Raw genomic sequence first — 15,772 nt, forward strand, 5'->3', positions numbered from 1 at the left:
TGATTATAAGTTTTATTTTGCTCTAAGCTGCGTTTGAGGCTGTGAAATGGTATTCCAGTACCATTGCCGACTATTATTTCATAACAATGTCCTTGGGATATCGACTAATTCACTTCAGAAAGGTTTAAAAGATATTACTGTTTTCTAATAGTACATTTCCAGTCATCCAGAGTATTGCAATCACTGTAATAATTTACCTGTTTTAATGAAGCCTGTCATGTGATCGGTTCTATTCGTAAACCACTTATTACTGGAATTAAGAATAAATCAAAAGGGTTGATTTTTTGTCCCAATCTTGCATATGTATTTATTAGAGATTATTGTGATAATTAATTTTGCCACTCTTCTTATATCATAGGAGTGTTAAATGTATGTTACCATTGCTGGAATATATCCCAAACGGGGAATGGGAATGCATTAAGAACACATCTAAGTGAGATTGAACAAAAAGCAATCCTTTAGATCATAGGTCCTTTCCTTTCCCTATTCTCAAGAGCTGTCTTCGGTTATGGTGTGGCTCTATGCCTGAAATATGATTCTTTTCTATTAATAATGTTATGTGTGATAACGTATATTGGAAAGGTCACGAAAAATTTTGAAGCTCTCATTGCAAGAATTTTCGGAGAGCTTTATTTTCAAAATAAGAAAATACTTCAGATAATGATATTGTCATACCATAATCCATCTATGTGACCAAATATGTTATATATTAATATAACATGTATAATATATATATATATATATATATATATATATTATATATATATATATATATATATATATATATATATATATATATGTATATATAAAACCTCTTTGACTTCGCAACTTATCGATTTCTTTTAACTTTTTTGGATATGCTCGTCACTGCAAGGCCTGAAATCCAAATGAAGCAACTCGGATAACCGTGCCAGTATTCGCACCCGCACCCGGTATATCAACATGAAGTAACTTTAACGTATTTGGTAAAAAATTGACTAGTAAATCCTATACATTGTATATATATATACATATATATATATTATATATATATTGTATATGTAATATATATATATATATATATATATATATATAGTTATATATATATATATATATATATATATATATATATATATATATTATCAGATATTTATATTTGTGGTTATAGATATTTCTCTTTGTGATAATATGCTCTTGTTACCTCACAGATATTCTGTACATAATCTCCCAGAACGCGATTGATATGGATGAGGCCGATAACTGGTTTCGATAGGAACGTGCTTGCCAAGACCTCCCCATGCTGCTCGTAAGCGAAAAAGAAACCGTGAAAAAGTTCTTGAAACCCACGCCATTTGATTCCTCAAATGAAGATGGAGCATCACGGTGGTTGAAGTTCGTGCGGAGCTCGCATGCTGTAGCAATCTGCATGCACGAGAGAGGAGATTGGGCTCCGAAAGGGACAAGTTGCATGTAGGGTATCTGTTTATAACAGATGCTCGTTGATAGTCGCAGATAAGTGGGATGCTTCTGCACTTGAGCGCGGACAGCACAATGGCTCCCTTGGTTGATCCTATCGATATAGGACACCTTTCTTGTTTTTCTTTTTTTCATTGTGTTCTCAGGACGGAAGGTCTTGCAACACCTCGTCTTGTTCGTTCACAAAAAAACATTTAAAAGTTTGTTCTTAAAATTCAGTGGAAAGTTATCTGTAAAATGCACTTGAAAATCCGTTCTTAAAACCCTGTAGAGGAAACCATTCTTGAAGTTCAGTTGAAAATCAGTTCTCAAAACCGATGTAAAAATCTCTTAAAACTTATTTGGAAATTAGCCGACTGTGTTAAAATTGTGATTGAAGGGTTTTGTCTTTTTCCATTATTATTCTGTCGAGATGTTGAGCACGACATGGTATCGATGCGGTTCTGGTAATATTGGAAAGTTAAACAAGTTATACTAAGACTGCCCAGCTTTTGAATATTATTTTTACTTCATTTTTCAAGACGTACAATCTTGCATTATCAAGAGGCATTTCTTGCTTCCTTCGGTTGTGAACCTTACTCTCATTTCCTTGACCTTGCTTCTTTGGAGCTTGGGGATATGGTCATTAGGCTGAACGTCCAGTCGACCTCGCAATTTGGAAAGAAAGGGGGTTAATGGTAATTTTGATGCTCACCGTCTTCCCGTTCTTGTTCCTGAAGGAGGAATGATTTTGTTAGTCGAGTTATATATCTGTTAGTGTGTGTGCATAAATACTTCGGAAATATTTTAATTGGATTATTCCATAGTATGCCTTCAATAATGAGTCATGGTTCGTACGCCATAATAGTATTTATTTTCCCTAAGCTTAATGTTACATAAAAATATTGTTGAAGCGTATGCCAACCGATTATTTAATAAAGTTTGTTTTAATTTTTTCGCGGGAAAAATATGGAATAATTATGGCAGTGAATGAATAATGATAATTTCATTGTATTTCCACCAAGTATTGTACGACCAAGGTTTGATGGGCTTATGAAGGTAAAGCCTTATGCTAATTGTTTCGTGACATTCAAAGAGTCCTGCAATAATTATTAGTGGAGTCTGTATGCTGGTACTTAAAACAGAAATAGCATGATGATACTAAATTCCAAACACTGAAAAAATAAAGCAAAAATTAAAAGGAAAATGAGAGTGCATGGCCCCACATAGATGATGGTATGTTTTGACAAAATATCTTAAGAACGAGTGAACGGTTGCGACTAAATTTTCTTGAATCATTAACGCAGTGACTCCCTCCAGATAATGAGTTAAATTTGTATGTGTAAGAAGATTTGGGCTGGTATCTGTTACGAAAAACTTTAAATATTTGTCGATAACCTTCAAACGGTAATGACCATAATTTGTCACTTAATTTTGCTACCAGGCAGTTGGACGGACAAGCCGAACAAATCCAAGACAACCGTGTGAGAGATAAATATGTGCATGGATATATTCCGTTTATAATTTTTAAAAGCGTTTTATGATTACTGAGACACCCCAAAGATTAACAATGACTATCATTATTTAAAAACTGCAGGGATTAACCATCTTGGGGGAAGTCACTAAAACTAATAGAGCACACCATACATTTTTGTAATTCTCGTTTTTCGCACTGGCCCTTACAAACAAAAACGTGTATCTCCATAAAGTCTGTACAGAGAGTATGCATTAATTGAACTTAGGGCTAATCCACTTCTTTAAAGTCCAACTGCTCAAGGACCCAGTGATGCGGAACCAGGGTAACGGCGATAATAGCAACTGCGAAGAAGACCCCACAATAATGCTGATTACACGTGCAGGAATGATAATGAGGAAATCAATCAAGTCTATCATCTCCCCAGGCCGAGAGTTTCGACTTCGGCTCTTACCTTCCCCTAATCCCCATGATCACTCCTCTTCGGCATCCTCGCCAGAATATTATCTTTCTCTTCGCCTCCTTTTCCCGAACCCCCTTCCCCCAAACACACCTTAACTCTTTCAGCAGCTCCACCCTCCGTCGAACCCGGTAGTTAGAAGCTATGCAGGGCTCATCATCAACTAAAGTCCTTTTGTATCAAGTTCTTTGGGACCCTTATCATAAGCCATTATTCACCATTAAGGAAGGGACTTTTTCGAGAGGTTAGATTCACTGTCAAAGTCTATTTTCAGCAGGATGGCCCCAACTCCCTTCCTCCATAGCATAGGGGGAATTAGCTAGTTTTGGATAGGAGAAGAATGGGGAGCCCCTTTCATGTATTTGAAATTAGGAAGGGGATAAAGTCTTCATTGAATATAGGGTAGGACGTTTCAAGTAAAGAATTTGATTTTCACGATGGTTTGGATGAATTTTTGATAGGTTAACGGTTTACGTTTTAGCAGGATTGTTAAAATAAGGGTTTTGATGGGGGTTTCGGTGTTAGATTAAGCTGGCTTTGTGCTAGCACAGGCTGTTAGTCCTTGAGGAAATTGTAAGAATTTTAATTGGGGATACATTAAGGATTACATGTATTTGGGTAGTTATTTGGTGTGGCTAGGCATCGATTTACGATTGTAAGGTTATGATAAGGATGTCTTAGTAATAGTCACGAGATGTGCCAATATTTACTCAGTGCATGACGACCTCCGGCCACAGAAATAGTCCCATTTTTCATGAAGATAGCTCACCGGAAGTATTTTACTTCATGTTTCGATCATAATGCCACATTCGGCTTGCTGAGTCTGTCTCTGTTTCTCTCAACGTATTTCTGCTATTTCTACATCAAGATTTAAAAATTGCTTACAGGATTAGTTAAACGTATGACCAAATTGTAGTCTATCATGAAGTAGAAATTGCAAGGGACTTGCGTTCTGTTCAAACAGGGTTTTTTTTTTTGTTACGTAATGAAATTTCCCTTTAAATACGTCATTCGGTCCATTATTGTTCTTAACTACCATTAGTTTTCGGTCAGTTTTAATGATGTAATTTTTCTTTCGTGGGATTTCCTGCAAGATTTTGAAAGGGAAAATTTGCTTGTGTAATATTGTTAATATACTAGAAAAAAAAAAAGCAATCAGTGTGAAGCCATTTGATTTCAAGTAGAAAGATTTCCAAAACTTATAAATTGCTGGGGATGTTTGGCAAGATTTGACTCTTTCTCGAGAGGAAATGTGCTAACATTTTCGTGTCTCAGAAAGTCTGGCTTTCAAAAACCAGTCGTAATGCAGTCTGTTTGTGCAAATACAATGAGATGTAGATGCAAACATAGTTCGTTAAACAGTCTAGTTATACCTAGTAAATGAGAGAAAACTGGTAATTTTGATTTAGTGTTAATAAGTGCTGGTGAGCTCTATAAATGTAGGTTTATATGAGTAATTTTTTTTTTGGTAAATAATCATTTTTACATATTTTTCAAACTTATGAAATAGGCACAGAAGGCTGTTCATACGAAAGACACTCAGGAAATGGACCCATGGATTTTAAAGGGTTGTGAAATTAAGGAAGGGAGGCCTTTCTTGTGTCATGCTATATTTTTGTCAGCTACCGTATACAAGGCTGGAATTTTTGTGGAATGGGTTCTAAGGGAAATTACAGATTTTGCTAATGGGATTTACAAACTTAAATGTCGTTAGGGTACTTTGGTAGAAAGTAGCGGAAGACACATTCAGTAGACGCTACACATTTTATAAATTTGTTTAGTACGGCTTATGTACGGTTTCATGAGATAATTGGTTTTCAGTATACATAAGCATATAGATGCAAGAACGAACGTTTTAAATTTGAATATGAAGACGATGGACGGGTACGTTAATGCCCAGACTTGACCTTAGGGAAATCTGAAGAAGTAAGGAAAATTACACGGGCCAAACCCAGGAGGAAACGGTCAATCCTTGTGAAACCAGGAACGTCATAGGGGTGAAGAAAAATGGCGACAAGTAAAAATTTGAAATTTGTTTTGATTACGAGATCTGTTGTGTAAACGAAATGTCACCCGGTGGCTCTTTAGGAATGTGTATCAAACCCGAACTCATTCATTTGCACAGAGATTTTCTATTGTGTGATTTTCTCTAGAGCTAAATTTATTAACCTACCCCCTTTGCTTACTCTCAATTGTAAGTACAGCTTCGAAAAATGCTTACGAGCCCTGCTGAGAAATATGCAGATGCTTCTTTAGGGATGCGGTGATTATATCACTTCGATCATCAGTATGTCCCAAGTGGAGAGGGTGAACACGAAAATCGCACATTGTGATCTTCTCTCATACCCCCTTGTTTTACCGTATGATCTCATCCTGTTAGGCGATCTGGCATCATCCAAGGCAACGGGGTCGGGTAGCACTTTCATTAAATTTCCCTTTCAAGAGGACGAGAATTGTTTTAGTTCCTTTTTTTTTTAACATGAACTTATTATAAACGCATTCGTAATGTGTTTTATTTGTATATGCTTACGTAAGTACAGCGACGTGCTCCTTCCCTCTGCTACTCATTAGCAACCTTTAAAGATGCTTCTAAGCAGTCGGCGAATGTGTGAGTACTTCTCCATCATAGTTCCTCGTTGGACGAGTCGGTAGAATTCTCGGCTACCACTCTGCTAGGCCCGAGTTCGAGTGTCTGGCCAGCCAATGAAGAATTAGAGGAATTTATTTCTGGTGATAGAAATTCATTTCTCGATACAATGTGGTTCGAATTCCACAATAAGCTGTAGGTCCCGTTGCTAGGTAACCAGTTGGTTCTTAGCCACATAAAATAAGTCTAATCCTTCGGGCCAGCCCTAGGAGAGCTGTTAATCAGCTCAGTGGTCTGGTTAAACTAAGGTATACTTAACTTCTCCGTCATGACTAAGGTTTTTAAATGTGCTCCCCGAGAGTTCACTTCTAGCAGAGGTCAGCAGTGCTTGCTGAATATCTTTGACCAAGTTAGTAGCAGATTTTGGAAATGAAATAAAAAAAAAACTGTCACGAGATTTGGGAAGGTTAGCGTTTGTATTTAAAAAAAAAAAATAATATATTCAGGTTGATTTCAAAGTGACATCAGTATCGTAAGTGAGGTAGTTGTTCCATCTGTAAGCAGCTGAAACGTTATCAGCATCAAAAGGTGTTTGTTTCGGATATCTTCAGATTTCATGTGTCTTATGTTTGAAAAAAAAAAAAAATTTTCTTGGCCAATGGAAGGTTTGTGAATGAAGATATTGGATTTCATATCCTAGAGTCATGTTTGAATGTATGATACGTTTATCAGTAAGGTTCTACATATTGTTGTGTGCTTAACCTTTTATAATTATTTTCATTTTATTAAAACTTTTCGGTTGGATTCTAAAAATTTGCAGTAGAAGATTACTTTCGTTGTGCTGGATGATAGTTAATGATACGAATAATGGTCGAAATATATATATATATATATATATATATATAATATATATATATATGTGTGTATGTATATTTGTGTGTATATATATATATGTATAATTATATATATACATAATATATGCATGTATGAATATGTGTGTGGTTGGGGTTGTATGTAGTTCCTCATTGGACGGGTTGGTATCGTTCTCGGATAGAACTCTTCTGGGCCCTCGTTCGATTCTCCGACCGGCCAATGAAGAATTAGAGAAATTTACTTCTGGTGATAGAAATTCATTTCTCGTCATAATGTGGTTCGGTTCTTAGCCACGTAAAATAAATCTGATCCTTCGGACCAGCCCTAGGAGAGCTGTTAATCAGCTCAGTGGTCTGGTTAAACTAAGGTATACTTAACTTGTGGTTGTATGTATGTATGTTTATATGTGTGTGTGTATGTTTGTGTGTATGTGTGTGTAGAATCTACTGGTCACTTTTTACCAGATACATATGTAATTGTAATACGTATTTTTCGAAAAACAATGTAAGAGAGCAATTTAACATTTAGGTCAAACAAACTTAGTTCTAAAAAACACTTTTAATTTACAATTAAATTAACAATTGTAACTACATTAATAGTGGGGACTGGCGACTAGGATGATCCTGGTACAGCAGTCATAAACGTTGAAAACTTAGCGCGGACGTCCTCTCTCCGTTAGAGAACCTGCATTTCGGCCCGCACTATAAATATGTAAAATATAAATATGTAAAATATAATAAGTAAATTTCCTAAACAATTTCTTGAAACTTATGAAATGTTACGGAGATATCAATAGTTATATCCCCGCTGGAAACCTCAAATTTACTAATGTTCGAACTTAATTTTAGCCCATTATCGTAGATTACAAAAATTTAAGAATTTAAGACTAAACACGAGACCATTCCGATTTTATTGTAAATATGGGTTTGGTTGCAAGACTTTGGTTATGAATAACGTAACTAAAGTTAAAAGTTTACGAAGCAAATGCACCTCACTTATAGCAAACTTTACCTCAACTGTTAGCCAGTCCTTTAGGTCCATAATAAAGTGTTGACAAAGGTAGCGGTGGTGATGGAAGTTAATATTCCACCTCTTGAGTAGTGGATGGTGAAGACGGTGATGAGCATCCCAGAGAGGTTACGTCCAGAGCCACAGTCCCCCAGTTAACGTGAGCCAGCCATTGTCACTTGGCTGTAAAAAATTTCTTTTACGGAGCAGACAGCTTGCTTCTGCTTACCCTCTCTCTCAGTCCTCCGTACCCCCTCTTCAGGTCGCTCACTTCCGACGATGGTTTTTCAGCCTTGCGATAAGTGGGGAACAACCTGAACAACCTGCCAAAACTTAAATGACATGGCTCAAGAATGGCTTGTTTCTCCTAAATTGTCCCAAGAGGCAATTCGTATGTTTGCAAGTAAATGCATTTGCTTTTAACCAAGAAACAAACTATTCCCGAGCAGGAGAATTAATTAAATATTTAAAAAATTACCACAACCAAACTCATTAATACCAATAATTGCGCATTAATGCGCATTTTTCTACACATATTTATATTGTAAAAGTGACCAGTAGATTCTACATATACGGTATATTTCAGCCTAAAAAGCAATCAAAATGATTGCCCACTTGTGTACGATGGTGAAGATGGGTCTATTCCAGCTCTAATAAATATATCTGAAAACGACAGGTGTATGTACAGTATGTACGAGGGGTAATAGACTTTTATCCTTCTCGTGGTCAGGTCGGCAACGTGACCCCGTTGTGATTATGGGACCGAGTTCGTTTCCCGCTACCGGACATCATAATTTCTTCGTATTTCTTGCACTTGGATCTGAAGGCTTTGTAATGATAAGCGTATCCAAAAAAGCGCGAAGAATTCGAGAAGTTAAGAGGGCATTGTGGCTATTAGCTATTACAATTACATATATATGCGTGTGTGTGTGTACCATACGTACATCCATTGTCATTAAACACGCACGTTTTTCAACATGTCTGATCAGAAATAAAGTAAAAATTTGGAAATTATCCACATTGATGGAAAATCGTTAACTTGAGAGAAAGAACAGTATAAACAGCTAACAGTGCACAAAAGTTTAACTAAAAAAGAAAATAATTATAAGCAGCTAACTGCAAAAGAGAAGTTCGACGGTTGTCGTCAGGTACAGGGTTTTGTAACAAACATTTCCTAATCCTCAAAGAATTTGAAGGGGTTGATTGCCAGTTGTGTGTTGATTGTTGTAACTGTTCAAGCGAACACTTGAAGTCAGTCCGCCGTGGTGATGAGTACCAGAGTACGTTTGCAGATCAGCCTCATCCTGGGCTTGTGTATTAGGGATAAAGGAAACCACAGGAATATTTTGCAGCTTTTTCAGTCTCTGAAATAAAATATGAAAAATATTCACTTAACATGTCATGGTTTTCTCTAAAAAAAATTTTTATTGTTTAAGATAAACGAATGGATTGAGGTTCTTTCCATTACTCCTCATACTAACAGTGGACTTGTACATACCATCCTGCTATATCTAAAATCTATTCTGTAATCCTGTATTAGGGAATGGGTTAACACACTACTGTTCGAACAACCAACAGAAAAGGCTCTTATGCGTTCATCTAAACGAACCAACAAGCTTCCCCGATATATTTCATATCACAATCCCGACCCGGAATGGTAATATATACCACTTTGTCTTGTTCAAATGTACCAATTTCATTCAAGGTCAGTTTACTGGTGGAAACTAGCATGTTTTTAGTTCTGTTTTTAATTTTTCCGTAGGGCAGTAACATCCTTTTCTGGCTCTTAGGCTAAAAACAATTAGGGGAACCTAATCATAGGAAAGCAAAACCTATGAATTTACTGTTACAGGTTTCGATAGCTCTGCTAAAAAGGTTACTTAATCCATTCGTGAAAGATCTTCAATAATAAAAAATATTTTATGAAGGAATTGACATTTTAAGTCAAAATTTATATTTTCTTTTGAGATTCACAAAGTTGCAAAATACTCTTGTGGTACCCTTTATCTCTTAAATGCGCAAACTGAGGATGAGGTTGATCTGCAACAGAGTTCTGGTGAAGGCGCTGATGCTTACCAGACGGACTTTCTTCCAGTATTCACGAGGACAGTAAAAAAAAATCTACACCAACCTAACCATCCATCCCTCTAAGATCTTAAGGATTCAGAATCGTCTGTTACAAAAATGTGCTTAACTAGCAAATCATCTACAACGTTACAGCCAAAGAACTACTCTTTTATGCTGTGAGCTGATTATAATTTTTTTTTTTTTTTTTTTTTTTGTCGTTTACGATTTTCCTTTCTTTTTGGCAAATGTACCTTTCGAAGAGGCACGTGGAAAAACATGCGAAAGCTCCAGTGTTACAGTAACAAAAGTTAAGTGTACCTTAGTTTTACCAGACCACTGAGCTGATTAACAGCTCTCCTACGGCTGGCCCGAAGAATTAGACTTATTTTACGTGGCTAAGAACCAATTGGTTACTTAGCAACGGGACCTACAGCTTATTGTGGAATCCGAACTACATTATAGCGAGAAATGAATTTCTATCACCAGAAATAAATTCCTCTAACTCTTCATCAGCCGGCCGGGGAATCGAACTCCGGCCCAGCGAGTTCCAGTCCACAGCTCTACCGACTCACCCAACGAAGAGCTGTTACAGTTACAAATACATATGAATATTATCGGCTGTGGATCCTTCCAAAATCACAAAAGTCTATTGCGTAAAGTTCTTTTTGTGAATATAATGTAAGAGCAGGGTCTTTCTTTACTGAAGAATATTAGTAACACTAGATATTGATCTACTTTTTTTGTTGCCAACATAGTGAATGACAGTGTTTAAAACTTCCCTTTTATCTTGGTTCATTTCCAAGTAAAGTGTGCGCGGCGATACAGTTACTGAATTTGACTAAGTTCACCAGGTCAACGAACTAGCAGCCATTTTCCCCAGAAAATTTGGTGCAAAGAATTTCGCGTTCCAAAGTGCTTGTTTTGAAGAAAATGTGTGTTGACCACACCTGTAAAATTGCCATAGCGTGAACGCTGTTGTCGAGCTTGATGTGTGTGCATCAAATTTTGAAGTCAGCGCCTATTAAATGAAACCTAGTAAAGGAAGACTTGAGCTTATACCTGCAGTCGTTGACTGCATTTATATTTTTTGACGGCTCGTTAATGGTGCAATTTGATGATAAGCTGTCCGGCTGGTGAATTCAATCAATCATTCAATTTATCCTGCTACCGTTAATGCCCCGGGCAGATTTTGCAATATGATAAGCCCTCCACAAATCATAGGTCTTGAGGATGCCTTAAGAAAGTCCATTATCCTTGTAGAATTAAAGGAGAGAGCGGGAGAGGTTAGGGAACTCTGCAAGTAGCATCGTTTAACCCTCATAATCTTGAGCATATAATGAATTTTTTGTGTTTAAGTTATGACCGTTTGTACTGCATAGAATAATAAGAACGTCGGACCTTATCATTTTTTCCTCTCGTTTCATTTTTAGTAACAAAGGCGCCCGTGCTGCTTTTTTTTTTTTTTTTTAGTTGCTTAAGCGCGTCGCCATCTTTTAAAGGTTACTTATTTGGAGCACGAACAAAACTGTGCTGATAGTTGTTTTGCTTGGAGTGGATCTGATAGTGGGGTGTTTAATGAAGGCTCATAGAGAGGCAAATTGTCTTCTCAGTACCTGTAATTGGTAGCCGTCTTTGAAGAAGGAAATTAATTTATTGAGTTAGGGAGCCCTAAATGGCAGCTTCCCATTTCGACCTGCCCAGAATGATTTTTCAGGCGAATTCCGTTACACCGGCTTAGAATTTCAACAGCTGTTCGCCCTGGAATGGATGTGAGGCACCGGCATCTTTTGATGACCAGCGGTATTGAATTCAGTTGTTCGGTTATCTTATTAAGGGTTAAAAACAAGATGCGAAGGCAAGGTACTGCTTACATGAACTCGGAATTACCAATGAATATCTTCAAGGAGGATATTACTCCAAATCATGGTAGTTCAGGTGGTTCTCGAATGATGCCGCGATTTTCGTTAATCCTGATGCATTGATGTTCTTGGGTAGTATTATGAGGAGATGAGATGAATTGTCCTTAATGGTCTAGTTCATTGTAACCTAAAACCTATAAATGCTTATTATGTTAACCTGCGGTTACCGACTAAATTCTTGATAATTGCCCTTTCCAATAAATTTTGATTTATTTCTTAATCAGCAGAGTGCCTAGAAAAAGAGCTTTTTACTTAAAAAAAAATCAGTAGATGAATGATGGAAGCTGGTAAAATCATTTCTACTTGAGGTACAGTGTAAAGTCCCAAGAATTCTTTAATCCAACGTGAACAGAGTTCCAGCTCGGGCAGGATGAATGTTCGAAGCTCACAGAAGTAGCCGCCTAATTAGCTCTTCATCCAAATGTGGCAATCAAATTAATTTCATAAATTGCTAATGACACCTTTATAGTCAGTCTTCCATCCGTTTTGAGATTGGTTGGATGAAGAGACTTAACATATCGCCGAAATTATTATTATGCTTGTGGATCAATGCCTTGAAAATTAACATTGGTCAGTATTTATTACATACGTCGATTTGTCTCTAATATATATTCTTTTGATTATGAAGAGCTGGAAGATTTTAATTAATGAACTGAAATATAATTTTATTTATATGCCTTTTTTATGTTTTATTGGAGTCTTTAGAGGCCTTTTGAGTAATATCTGTCAGTAGTAACTTTTTGAGTTTTTAATTTTTTTCAATCAAGCAAATAGGTTCACAGTACTGATATTATTTCCGGATTTACCTAACAATTTTACGACATGGATATTTGTTTGTTTGATAATTGTAGCGCCATCCAGCTCTGTTATCCCCGAATGATCTTACTGTCTGTAACATGAATGTTTATTTTGCTGATAGATTTTTATTCATGTATTGCACACTATTGAAGCCTTTGACCACCATATCACTACCGATAGACTGGTAGGTTTTGAGGCATGAATGTTTATGGTGAAATACAGCACCTTAAAACCAGAAGTCACAGTCTTAGATATAGAATAAAGAGATAATTCGTCTGCTCACTTGCCAGCTGTTTATCAATATTCATTAGTATCTTCTATATACAGCTAGTGTTTTATATTACCATTCTATGCGGCAGCAGAGCTATGTGAGACGCCTCGCTTCAGTGCTTGCAGCCTTCTGGAAACCTTGATATGAAAACCTTTTCTCTGAATCGTGTATCCTGAGAAGAAAATTTCCAGTCTTTGAGACGCTAAAACTTGAGAGCTAACTCCTTTTTAGATGCTGAAGCATAATTGGAAAAATTTAATCTTCGAGGAGTCTAATCCTAGGACGGAAACCCAGTATTTGAGATGATGGACTCTGGACAGTAAGCCAATGTTTGAGACGATGAACCCTACAATGATGATGCAGTGTTCTAGACAGTGAACCCTTGAATGATAAATTGGTATTTGAAGTGATTTTAAACTATAAACCCAGTATTTAAAATGATGAACCCTTGAGCAGTATTTGAGATAATGAACTCTTGAAGAATAATCCTTTACTTCAATATCTGAAACAGTGAAACCGTCAACAATTAGCCAGCATTTGAAGTAGTGAAGCCGGAGGTTGGCTTTCCAAAATTTTGAAACGGTGAAGCCTACAGGGAACGTTAATCTCCCATTTGAGAAAATGAATCCTTGAATGATAACACTATGTGAGACAATGACCTTTCGAAGGATAAAACCAGTACCGGGGATGATATTCCAGTATTTGAAACGACCAACCCATGAATGCTACCCCCAGTATTTGAGTCTATAAAACTTTGAAAAATAGACCCAGATTTTGAGACGAGGAACCCTGGAATGATTTTCGAGTATATGAGACAATGAAACCTTGGACCATATCCCAATAAAATTTTGCCCCATGAGCTGTTGGTCGATAAAACCGCTATTTGAGAAATGGAGTCTAAAATGATACTCTAGTATTTTAGATGAATGACTCAATAAGCCCAGTACATGAGACTCAGTCCACGATGCGATAAGTCAAGGCCAAGAGAAAGAGAAGGTCTGCTCACTTTCCCCCAAATCCCCCATGTAGGCGGAGCTTTGTCTACCTCCTCGTTGCGCCAGCAGGTGAATTGCCGTAATGAGCAGGTACCTCTACGACACGTCATCACCTACGTAGTTACCCCAGGTGGGAGGCGCCTCCACCCAATTTGAAACGACGAATCTAGAACCATTACCCGATACTCGAGGAGGCGAGCGTCTGAGCAGTCTAGCTAGTATTTTAAGGTTATGAATCATTGAACGATTACCAAGGATTTGCAAAGTTGAACTCCTGGAATGATAAACCCAATACTTGAGACGATGAACCCTCTAACGATAACCCTGTATCTGAGGCGATGAACCTTTGAGCAGTAATTCAGTACTCGAGGTCTAGAACCGTCGAACGGTTATCGAGTGCTTGCAACGTTGAACCCCAGCAGTTCAGAGAACGAACTAAACGCGATATTCCAGTATTTGAGATGACGACCCCTTGAATGGTAGCCGAGCATTTTAGACGTTGAACCGTCGACTGATAAAGTTAGAATTTTAGGCGCTGATGCCAAATACAAAAATTCTAGCCTTTGTAATAAGACGGGAATCCAGCCTTAAAGAATGTAAATTCAGAGGCGCCATCCCAAACTTTAAGACGTTGAGCCTGAGGTCGAGAACCCCAGTATCTTATAGTCGTTCCTCCCAACTTCAGACATCCCGACCGAAGGAAAGGGGCTGAAGAGCAAACCTTCATCGTTGTAGATGTTCATATTATGCTTGCTGCGGTTATGGATGTGGTTTTTGGTGGAGAGGTGTGCTAGCTCCTGGTGGAGAAAATGATAGATTACCACATAGCATAAAGGTACGACAGAGAAAAGGTGATGAGGCTGTGAGGGAGTGGGGTAAGGGAGGAGGGCGTTGTTGAGGTGGAGGGGGTGGTGGTAGAGGGATGAAGGTGAGGGAGATGTTGCGGATGAGACCAAGGGGTGTGGTGGTATGGCAATCCAGCTGAGTGGCTAATGTTAGGCTCTCATATAAATCATTGTTTGTATGCAAGTGTCAATTATCTCATCAAGGGAGCGCGTTTATGCAGGCTGCGGCTAATGATGTTTTAATTAGCTTTGATGAAAACCGTTTTGTAAATGTTTTTTTGCCTAATGAGTTAATGTATTTTCATTAAGGATGCTCACACCAGGGACACTCGTTTCCTGTAGAAATGATATGATTAATGTATTTTGAAAACCCGTAAAATATATGGAAATGGATGGCCCCTTTGTGTTTTTGCTTCCCTGTCAGGGAATGTGTAAGACCAAATTCATGTTTTTAGTTATTGGACACAAGTTTACACATTCGTTTACTTGTATTTTTTTTTTATGTTGAAGTTATGAATGTTATATTTACGGTAAATATGTTTTCAAAAGTAGGGCTTATCCTGTTTAAGGATTGAAGACGAAATATTACGTCATAATTTTGCAATGTGCAGAGCTCAGAGTTTCTTTTAGAGAGAGAGAGAGAGAGAGAGAGAGAGAGAGAGAGAGAGAGAGAGAGAGAGAGAGAGAGAGAGAGAGCGCTGTTGTAGTTTACGATTAAAATCAGTTTATGATTCATTAAGTGAATTACGGCAAAGAGTAACATTTATATGGAAAACTGTTCGATAGCTTTTCAATAAAGGGACGGAAGACCTCTGCTACTCGACAGTAAGTCCCCGAGGCATTGCCTTGCTTGAAGGATTCCAAAAAATATGATAATGATAATATCCTGAGAAGGAGATGGGGAGAAAAAAAAGAATGAAAAATTATCCCTTTGAAAAGATTACAAAAGCTTTCAATTGCTTCGGCAATACTTTATCATCACCTTGCCTCATCTCCTTATTTTTAAAATTCCCTCCGGCTCGAGGGAGATTTTAGTGTTAA

Source organism: Macrobrachium rosenbergii, chromosome 47, assembly GCF_040412425.1.
Source record: "Macrobrachium rosenbergii isolate ZJJX-2024 chromosome 47, ASM4041242v1, whole genome shotgun sequence".
In the NCBI taxonomy this organism is placed as follows: Eukaryota; Metazoa; Arthropoda; class Malacostraca; order Decapoda; family Palaemonidae; genus Macrobrachium; species Macrobrachium rosenbergii.